Source organism: Galeopterus variegatus, unplaced genomic scaffold (genome assembly GCF_000696425.1).
Source record: "Galeopterus variegatus unplaced genomic scaffold, G_variegatus-3.0.2 Scaffold7345, whole genome shotgun sequence".
Taxonomy (NCBI): domain Eukaryota; kingdom Metazoa; phylum Chordata; class Mammalia; order Dermoptera; family Cynocephalidae; genus Galeopterus; species Galeopterus variegatus.
The window spans coordinates 12,134-22,534 of record NW_007733456.1 but is presented as its reverse complement, the minus strand read 5'-3'; the positions used below and the strand labels follow the sequence as shown (position 1 = coordinate 22,534).

The following is a 10,401-nucleotide window of genomic DNA, read 5'->3' as shown; positions in this document are numbered from 1 at the left end:
TCTTACACCAATAACAGGGAAACACTACTAATGAATGCTTTCCTTACTTCCCAGCAGCTTTCAGCAGTCTGATTCCAGGGTTTGTGCTCTTAATCTTTAAAAAAGAGAGGCTGGGGAAGAAGAGTGCAGTGGAAAAGAAAAAATGGGATTACAGAAATGGAGAAGGCACACAGACAAGAGTCAAAGGACACTAAAGGGACAAGAAAATACTTCCAACCTCCTTTTCCTCCAATCCTCCTACCACTAGAGAATGATTTCATAGTTGTTGGTTGTAGAACACTATAATTACGTAAAACAATTTATTGGTACCTGTAGGGGGTGGGAAGAAAAGGGTCAGGTTGGTATTACATTTATACTTAAAAGAATGATAATGACTGAAAGGATAATTGCCATGGTGATAATTACAATCTTTTTGAAGTAGTTCCACCATATCCTCCTGGGAATCTCTCTTGTTTTTTGGAATTCTTTGGCCTGAAATGAAAATAAACACACATTTAATGTTTTCTTTCCATCTTTGGACTAACAGACATACTCTAATGTATGTATCTTATCAGAGATATCTGAATGAACAGATTTAGCTTGGTTTTGACTAATCCCCCCCAAATCTTTATAGGACTCAATAGCTTATATAAAGTGATGCACTATGGTTCCAGGTGCCTGCCTTATTGTGTTCAGCTGTAATTTTATTAGCTTTTTAACTTTGTGACCTTGAACAAGTCACTAATTTTTTGAGCCTTGGTCTCCTTATCTTCAATTCCTTCATGATTTTACTTAAATGCTACTATCCCTTATAATCCTATTTAAAATTACTACACACCATCTCCATTCCAGAAACCCTATTCTCCTTCAACACTTTATTTCCCCCCCAGTACTTGTCAATTTTACTTATTGTTTATCTAGAACATAAGCTCCATGGGGATTTTTGTCTGTTTCATTCACTGCTATATTCCCAGCATGGAGCAGTGAATGAATGACATACAGCAGGTGTCCAATGAATATTTGTTGAATCAATCAATAAATCTATAAAATGGGGATACTATCATGTAGTACCCCACATTGTGAGGATTGACTGATACAGTGATTACAGTGCATTTAGACTGCCACATAAGAAAAAATCATGTCATTATTATGATTAATATTTTTTTTTTTAAAAGATGACTGGTAAGGGGATCTCAACCCTTGGCTTGGTGTTGTCAGCACCACGCTCAGCCAGTGAGCAAACCGGCCATCCCTATATAGGATCCGAACCCGCGGCCTTGGTGTTATCAGCACCGCACTCTACCGAGTGAGCCACGGGCCGGCCCTTATGATTAATATTTTTGATGAGTAATGAGATATGGAATATAAGTACTTTATGACAAAAAAGTTTCATATCTCAACCTAGTTAAACCTAAATAAATAAATAAATAAAAATAGCTCACTCATCGACATGCAAAAAATTATTAAAAGAAAGGAGCAGGGCCGGCCCGGTGGCGCACTGCGCTAGTGCGCCGCTTGGGAAGTGCAGAGGCGCTCCCGCCGAGGGTTCAGATCCCACATGCGGACCGGTTCCCGCTCACTGGCTGAGCGAGGCGCGGGGGCAGCACCGAGGGTTGTGATCCCGTTGCCGGTCCCGGTCCGGTACGGGGGCGACACTGAGGGTTGCGATCTGTTGCCGGACATGGAAAAAAAAAAAAAAAAAAAGAAAGGAGCAGTGGGAAGAAATAATGAAACAAGGCCACACAAAAATGTAAATTCTTTTTTTAAGTATATATACAGCCATCCCTCGATATCCATGGAGAATTGATTTCAGGCCCCCCAAGGACACCAAAATCCACGGATGCTCAAGTTTCTTATACAAAGTGGAGTAGTATTTTCATATAACCTATGCACATCCTTGTGTATACTTTAAAACATCCCTAGATTACTTAAAATACCTAATACAATGTAAATACTATGTAAATAGTTGTACTCGTTTTTATTTGAATTATTTTCTATTGTTGTGTTGTTATTTTTATTATTTTTCAAATACTTTCAATCCACGGTTGGTTGAGACAGTGGATGTGGAACCCATGGATTTGGAGGGCTGACTGAAACTGCTTGTCATAAAGCCATGATACAAATAATTGCTTGCTGTTTATGTGGACTTCTGCTGTCTACCACCCAGATAAGATTTAACACTATTGCTATTTGTTACTTATTTCAATTAACTTTCTTCATGTATCAGATTAGTTGTTTACTCAGTATACATGATGATTTTCTAAGAGCAAAGTTACAGTGCACTCTATAAGTGGCATGGGTTCTGGTCCGCCACCCAGATGGCCTCACGATTCTAATGTATGACAAGTTAGGGGAGCACCATGGTTATTCCCCAAGGATTTGGCGTATGGAAACTAGGTGCCTGGGTGTACTTTTCAGGATGTTATGATTTATCGAGTGCTTTAGGTGCAGGTACTATACGACCTGCATTATGTGTTTTTTGCAAAATAATATGCAACACTCAACAATCCTGAGTATTCCTATTTTACAGCGTTGAAGAAAATGAGACTCAGAAAGGTTTAAGTTGCTTGCCTAAGGTTATGTAGCTAGTAAGTAGTGGGGCTGGAATTCAAATCTAGAATTGCATGACTCTGCCCTGCCTTGTGTAGAAATTTTTAATTAAAGTTTAAATGGATTTTATATTTTTCATAGATGACTTGCTTTCTTTTTTATTAATGTAATATTCATATATAGTTTGAAAAATTAGAATTCTACAAGACTTATGAGTAGAAACAGTAGTCTCTTGCTCTACTCCTTCCTACCCCTGAACCTATTTCTCAGAGGTAATCCACTTTCAGCTCTTCTTGTCTGTTTTGTTTGTTGGGGTATTCCTATTACTCAGCACAGTAGTTCTCGACTGGGGGGATATTTTGCCCTCCAGGAGGCATTTGGCAATGTCTGGAGATATTTTTGATTGTCACAACGAGAGAGGTGTTACTAGCATCTAGTGGATAGAAGCCAGGGATGCTGCTAAATATCCTACAATGCACAGGATAGCACCCCACAACCAATACCAAGTTCAAAATGTGCTGAGGTCAAGAAACCCTGACCTAGACATATAGTGGGCACTCGATAAATATTTATTGCATGTACCTCATTTAGCTGTTTATGTTTTCATGGAGTTTGTTTTCCTCTGCATTTCTAGAAAGCATATAAATTTCTTGATTTTTCTGTTTTCAACTATAAAAGGAGGACTTAACTCTTACAATACCCACAAACTCTCCTTCCTCAAACACACACCTTTCCCTTCTCTATCATTCCTTTTTGTTTAATCAAAGTTTGTAAACATTTGCTAAGCCCTGGATTACACTGACTTTAATGTATAAACTTTTTGGTTTCTCTAAAACTAATAATATGCCTGTTATAGCTAATAATATACCTATATTTAAACAAAATGTTTTCATTTGTTAATTTTTAATCTATCAACCATTCATTCATTCCCAAACTCTCCAAAGGAGCTGAAAATGTCCTCCCATTGCTCACTTATGATGGATCCTTCTGCTTTATCCTGCAGAAGTCCCCAACAGCCTTTGACCTGCTCCAATCTGGTTTGGTTAGGCTCCAGGTTTGCTGTATAGCTTTAATCTCAGGATCTTATTTGACCAATATCCAGGGAATGCCCCTCTTTTATGTTGGGTCCTTTGTTTTCTCAATCTCATGTTTTTCTCTTTCTTGATTGACTCTCTCTTATTGGTGGAAAATATCCGCCAAAAACTTCCTTTGAAACGGTGAGTAGGAAGTATATTTCTGAGAATTTACATGCCTAGAAATGTTTTTATTCTACATTCTACCCTTACATTGAGTTGGTAGTTTGGGTATACAAATCTAGTTTGGAAATCAGTTTTCTTCAGAATTTTGAAAGTATTCCTCCATTATTCTTTAGCTTCCAGTATTGCTTTTTGAGAAATCTGATGCCATTCTAATTGCCAAGTCTTTGTTTTTATTTTTTTCTCTCTCTGAAAGCATTTACAATCTTGACTTCCTTTTTAGTGTTCTATAATTTCAAGATTACATGCCTTGCTATGGTCCTGATTTTGTTCATTGAGTATAGACACTCATGTTATTTGGTTCTAGGAATATTTCTTGAAATAATCTGATTTCTTCATTTTGTTTGAAACTCTGGTTACTCATATGTTGGATCTCTTGGTTTTTTTTGTCTTTCCTATCATCTCTCTTTTAGGTCTATTTTCTGAGAGAGTATCTCAGCTTTATATTATAATAATTCTATATTGAGTTTAAAATTTTTACTATTGTCTTAATTTCCAAAGGCTCCTTTTTGCTCTGTGAATAAGCTTTTATATAGCTTTTTGCTTTTTGTTCTTGTTTCAGGGATATATTATCTTCTATTATTTCTCTCAAGACATTAGAGAATTTTTTTTTAAATGAAGCTTTCTTTTGCTTCTGCATTATCTGTTTCATCTGAGTTCTTCCCCCCCACCTGTTTCTTTTGATTTTTTTTTTCTTTCTTTTTTAATTTTAGAGACTTTCCCCAAATATCTCATGATCTGTGTTGTTGATTTACTAAAATGATGACTGGAAACTCAGTATAAGTGAGCTAAGACTATTATTCAGTGGGCTTCACTGTAGAATAATCTGGTATGGACCTGACCATTTCACTGGGTTATTTTTTTCCTTGGCCTAGTCAGTTCTCCTTGAAAGGAATCCTCTAAACTCCTGCCTGGGTGAGGGTGAGCAGGAGACAGGTTAGGAGTGGTCACCATATGCAGGATGTAGACTTTCACTTAGTCCACCTGATTTTAATATGCTGGTTATTCTGGCCTCAGCTGTACCTGGTGTCTGAGTTTAGAACCTTTCTGGTCTGTTGTCTTTGGAGAGTAAAATTTCTTATCTTTTGTCAGGGATAAAGAGAGGAAGCAGTGTGACTATATAAAATAGGGAAGGAGCTCCATGGGTAAAATGTTCCTTTTAAAGACTTTACACCCAGTCTCTTATTTCTAGATCCATATGGCACATCCACTTTTAGAAGTACCATGTGTCTCCAATTTCTCATTCTTTGCAAGTTCTATGAACTGGATCAGTTTGCATCTTGAATATCTTTTCCTGCTGTAAGCTCATGTTTAAGCTTTTTCTGCTGTACTTAAGCTAAATAATTACTCATATATCCATTTTCTAGTTTCTTTTTTTTTTTTTCTTTTTGTCTTTTTTACTGACTGGTAACGGGATCGCAGCCCTTGGTGTCGCGCCTGTACCGGGGACCGGCAACGGGATCGCAACCCACGGTGTTGCGCCCGCACTGCGCTCAGCCAGTGAGCGGGAACCGGTCTCCACATGGGATCCGAACCCTCGGCGGGAGTGCTGCCGCGCTCCGAAGCGGCACACTCTCCAGTGTGCCACTGGGCCAGCCCCATTTTCTAGTTTCTAACACTGATGTTTCTTGCCTGATATGTTTTCTCTTGTTTTTATTGTAGTGGTTTATACATTAAAAATTTTTTTTTCCTTTTTGTCATTTTTCGTGGCCAGTAACGGGATCGCAACCCTCGGTGTCGCACCCGTACCGCGACCGGCAACGGCATCGCAACCCTCAGTGTTGCGCCCGCACCGCGCTCAACCAGTGAGTCTCTATATGGGATCTGAACCCTCGACGGGAGCGCCGCTGCGCTCCCAAGCACCGCACTCTACCGAGTGCGCCACCGGGCCGGCCCTACATTAAAATTTTTAATTATTGCTTTACCTATCATTTTATTAGTTTTGAGAGGATACTAAGATAAATGTGTACTTAACCTGCCAAGTTAATGATAAAAGAAAAAAAATAATACAGCCATTGATAGGATGGATGATGTATCCCTATAACCTTATCACTATTACTACCTGGAAATGCTAGATAAAATATAAGAAGCAAACTTTTAAATGCATAACTGAATTTGGAAGAAAGTAAGAGTAAGGCCAGGTGCAGGAACCTAGAAAAGCAGTGAATATTCACACTGATGCTTCAGTTCCTCTGGATTTGGGAGGGTGGTAAAGGTGTTGGCCTCTGTCATCCAGGGTTTAGGATTTTAGTGCTTACAGGGGATTGTAGGCTAAGCCTTGCACATGAGGAATGCAATGGAACTACACTGAGTTTCCATCCTTCCTGTTAAACAAGCTCAAAGCTTGGAAGTTTTCCTTGACTTTCTCTCTCACTCCGTATTCAATGTGTCAGTAACTCCAGTTCACTCCACCTTCAAAATATATCCAGAATCCAACCACTTCTTACCACCAATACGGTAGTCAATATTGTTTAGTTATCTACAGCGTTACCATTTTCTTTGCTCTTTATTTTTTGCTGAAACTCAGACTTTTCATCTGTCTATCTGAAATACTTTCTTTAGAATTTCTTTTGGTGCAGATGTGACAAAGGCCCCACCTATCCACTGAAGATGTGAGCTCCCCTTCCATAACGTAGAGTTGTTGCTGGCAAGAGACTCTCTGACCACAGGCCACATTTCTCAGGCACCTCATCCCACCCTATGCTGCACCCCTTGCACCTAAGGAAAGCTATGAAACTAATTTTTACCAGTAGAATGTAAGTAGAAGTAATGGGTGTCACTTTTGGGCTGAAGTGGCTAATAAGCAAATGTGCTTTCTCCACGCCCTGTTTAACCAACTGCCACCTGAAATTGAAAGACTCTGAGGGCCAAGGCAATGGTAGAGTGACAAAATGGAAAGAGCTTGGATTCCTAAACAACCATGTAGAAGTCTACCCACTGAAAACCTGCCTTAGTCTATTATACAAGCAAGAAACAAACCTCTATTGAGTTAGACCCCTGAAAATTTGAGGTATGTTTGTACAGCATCTAGTATTTATCTAATAATGAAATTGGTACTAGGATGAGATGTTGTCATTACAAAACTCTAAAATGTGGCATTGGCTTAACCATCAGGTGAAGAAACTAATATTAGAGCTGGAAGGATAAAGATGCATGCTATGCAGAGCAAAACGTTTGCTAAAATGATCACCTGTGATAACTTGGAAGGCAGACAAAATGTCTATGAGTTTGTCACTTTAGAAGAAAAGGATGGGAAACAGAATGGTAATAGTGTGGGTTCTTATTACTAGCTTTATTTAGCAAGGCAACAACTGGCTGGTATGCAAGGTAAAATGAAAAAGAATAAATAGGATTCATCCACCTTTCCTCTTTGCCTCAACTTCCTCCTTTGGTCTTGCACTCTACCTCCTGTCTCTCCAGGCTCACCCCCCTCCACATGGACCTTGGGTCCCTTCTTTCCTACTCCCTCTGCTATTCTCTCAGCTACTTTCTCTCTTACTGATATTTTCAATTTCTCCTTTTAAAATAAGCCTACATCCACTTGTGGAACATTGAAAGGTTGGATAAACTGATGGCTTTTTGGTCCAAACAATAGGAAAGAAGAATGAAAAGGTATTTTAATGATAAATGCCCATTAAGATTCTGCCCTGCCTCAATAACAAACAAACCTATTAAAAAGGTTAGGCAAAAGTTGGTTAGAGCACAGTGTTGCAACACCAAGGTCAAGGGTTTGGATCCCTGTACTGGCCAGCCACACACACATACACTCAAAAAAAAAAAAAAAGCAAAGGACTTGAATAGATATTCCTCCAAAGAAGATATACAAATGGCTAACAAGCACATGAAAAGATGCTCAACATAATCAGTCATTAAGAAAATGCAAATAAAAACCACAATGAGATACCACTTCATACCCACTGGGATGACTATAATAACAATTTTAAAAAGGGAAATAAGTGTTAGAAAGATGTGGAGATGAATACACTCCAATGGATATACAAAAAAAAAAAAAATTGAAAACTGGTACTTTCAATTTTGAACACTGGAATACTGGAATATTTTTCAGCCATAAAAAGGAATGAAGTGTTGTACATGCTACAACATGGATGAAGCTTGAAAGCATCATGCTAAGTGAAAGAAGCCAGATCCAAAGATCACATATGATTAATTTATATGAAATATCCACAACTGATAAATCCATAGAGATAGAAAGCAGATTAGTGGTTATAAGAGGTGGAGAGTGACTGTTTAATAGGTATGAAGTTTCCTTTCTGGGCTGTTGAAAATGTTTTGGAATTAGAAGTGATAGGTATACAATACTGTGAATGTACTAATTGTCACTGAATTGTATACTTCAAAATGTTAATTTAATGTTATGTGAATTTTACCTCAATTGAAAAAAAGATTCTGCTCTGCAACAGAAATTAGATTAAGTGTGTAGGCTTCCTATTCAAGCCTAGTGGCCTCAAGGTAGTTGCAAATAAAGAAAGGTTAGGAGTCAGAAAATAGAAATAACCATAAGCACAGGACAGAGCAAAAGTACTATGTGAGAATACAACTGCACAGGGCATACTGTATGAGTATATACTTTTTATACACTGCTAGACTCATTATTTTGAAGCAACAATGATTAAATTGTAACATACTGAATCCAACAACACATACAAATAATGTGCATTTCATCACATTAACAGATTAAAGAAGAAAAAATGTAGACAAAGGTTTTGATAAAATTCAACAAACACCCTTTCACGATAAAATTTCTTAGCAAGTGAGGAGTAGAAAGGAGCTTTTATAACCCGGTAAAGGATATCTATCAAAATCTGAATATAAATTTAACACTCAATTGGGAGGCATTAGAATACTCATTTCCAGTCAAGAACAAAGTATTTTAGACATAACCATTTCTATTCAATATTTTACCAGATGTCCTAGCTAACGTAGTAAGAGAAGGAAAAAAAAAAAAAAAAGAAATATGTATTGAAAAGGATGGAAATAATCTTGTCCTTATTTATTTATGATATGATTTCTCTGTAGAAAATGCAAAGACAAAAACACACACAGAAAAAAAAGACAAAAAAAAAAAGATAAAAAAAAAAAGAACGCGAAGACATCTATAGACAAATATTACCATAAAAGGGTTCAGCAAGATTTGGGTTCCAAAATCAGTATACAAAAATTGACTGTGTTCCTATTATCAAAAAATTTTTTTGAAAATGCAGTTTAAAAAATATTATTTATAATAGCAACAAAACTGTAAGATATGAAGGAATAAATCTCACAATATGTGTACAATACCTTTATGAAAAAAAAAGTTAAAACTGTATTGAGACATTTTGAAAGAGACCTAGAAAAATGAAGAGACATAGCATGTTCAGAGATGTGAAAATAATAAAGATGTCAATTCTTACCATGTTAATGTTATTTCAATTAACATACCAGTATTTGTGTGTGTTTTGTGTGTGTGTGTGTGTGTGTGTGTGTAATTTGAGATGCAGATTCTAAAATGCATTAAATGAGACTGAAACAAGCCTTGCCAACCCAAATTCCAAAAAATATAAAGTAGGTTAACTTGCCCTACAAGATACTTCTTATAGAGCCACAGTAACTAAAATGGTATAGTACTGGCCCAAGGACATATAAACAGACCAGTAGAATAGATAATATAAATCAAAAGAAAAAAAAACCTATTTGCATGTGAAAACTATATATGACAGTGTCGGCATTACAAATCAAATAGGAAAGAATGATCTATTCAAAAAACGATGTTTGGACAAGTTATTTCTACAGAAAGTAATAATTGATTCCTACCTTATATCATATGCAAAATAAATTCCAAGTGTTTTAAAGATCTATGTCTGAGAAGCAGAATTTAAAACTTTTAGGAGACAATATAAGAGTGTCTTTATAACCTGGGGAAGGGAAAGAGTTCTTAAACAAGACACAGAAATCATAAGCCATGAAAGACAAGACTGATAAATTTGACTACATGAAGGTTAAACACTTTTGTCATAAAACGATGATACTATACACAAAGTTAAAAGTAAAGCCACATACAGGGAGAACATATTTACACTTTATACAACTAAGTAAGTATTAGTATGAAGAATTGAATACATACACTCATTCTTCATCCTAATACTTATAGATTAGTGCTTATATGTGACAAATTACTAAAAAAGATAGATTCCAGTAACAGACAATTTACAGAAGAAACTCTAATGATTACAAAACATAAAAATTGTTCACTGTCATTCAAAATTAAGGAAACAGAAATTCAGACAAAAATTATTTTTTCTCCACCACACATTGTTTTTTTTTTGGCGACTGGCCGGTAAGGGGGATCTGAACCTTAACCTTGATGTTATAAGGCTGTGCTCTAACCAACTGAGATAACTGGCCAGCACCCTCCCCCCCATACACACACTGTTAAAAATTGAAATCTGTTAAATATTGAAAAGACTGTGGAGTGACAGGAACTCTCATATACTATTGGTGAAAGTATAAATTGGCATAACATTTTGGAGAACACTCTTGAAATATCTGGTAAAATTAAAGATGCACATCTTTTTTTTTTTTTTTTTTTTTTTTTTTTTTTTTTTTTTTTTTTTTTTCC

General features: G+C 36.6%; 1 long non-coding RNA gene across 1 annotated transcript in view; it reads right to left on the bottom strand.

Annotated features, from left to right (window-relative positions):
* Positions 1 to 259: 259 nt before the first annotated feature.
* LOC103607339 overlaps positions 260 to 10,401 on the bottom strand; it is a 15,860-nt gene continuing 5,718 nt past the window's right edge. The window contains exon 2 of the long non-coding RNA XR_551959.1: positions 260 to 471. This is a non-coding gene — a long non-coding RNA (uncharacterized LOC103607339). The remainder of the gene's footprint in view (positions 472 to 10,401) is intronic.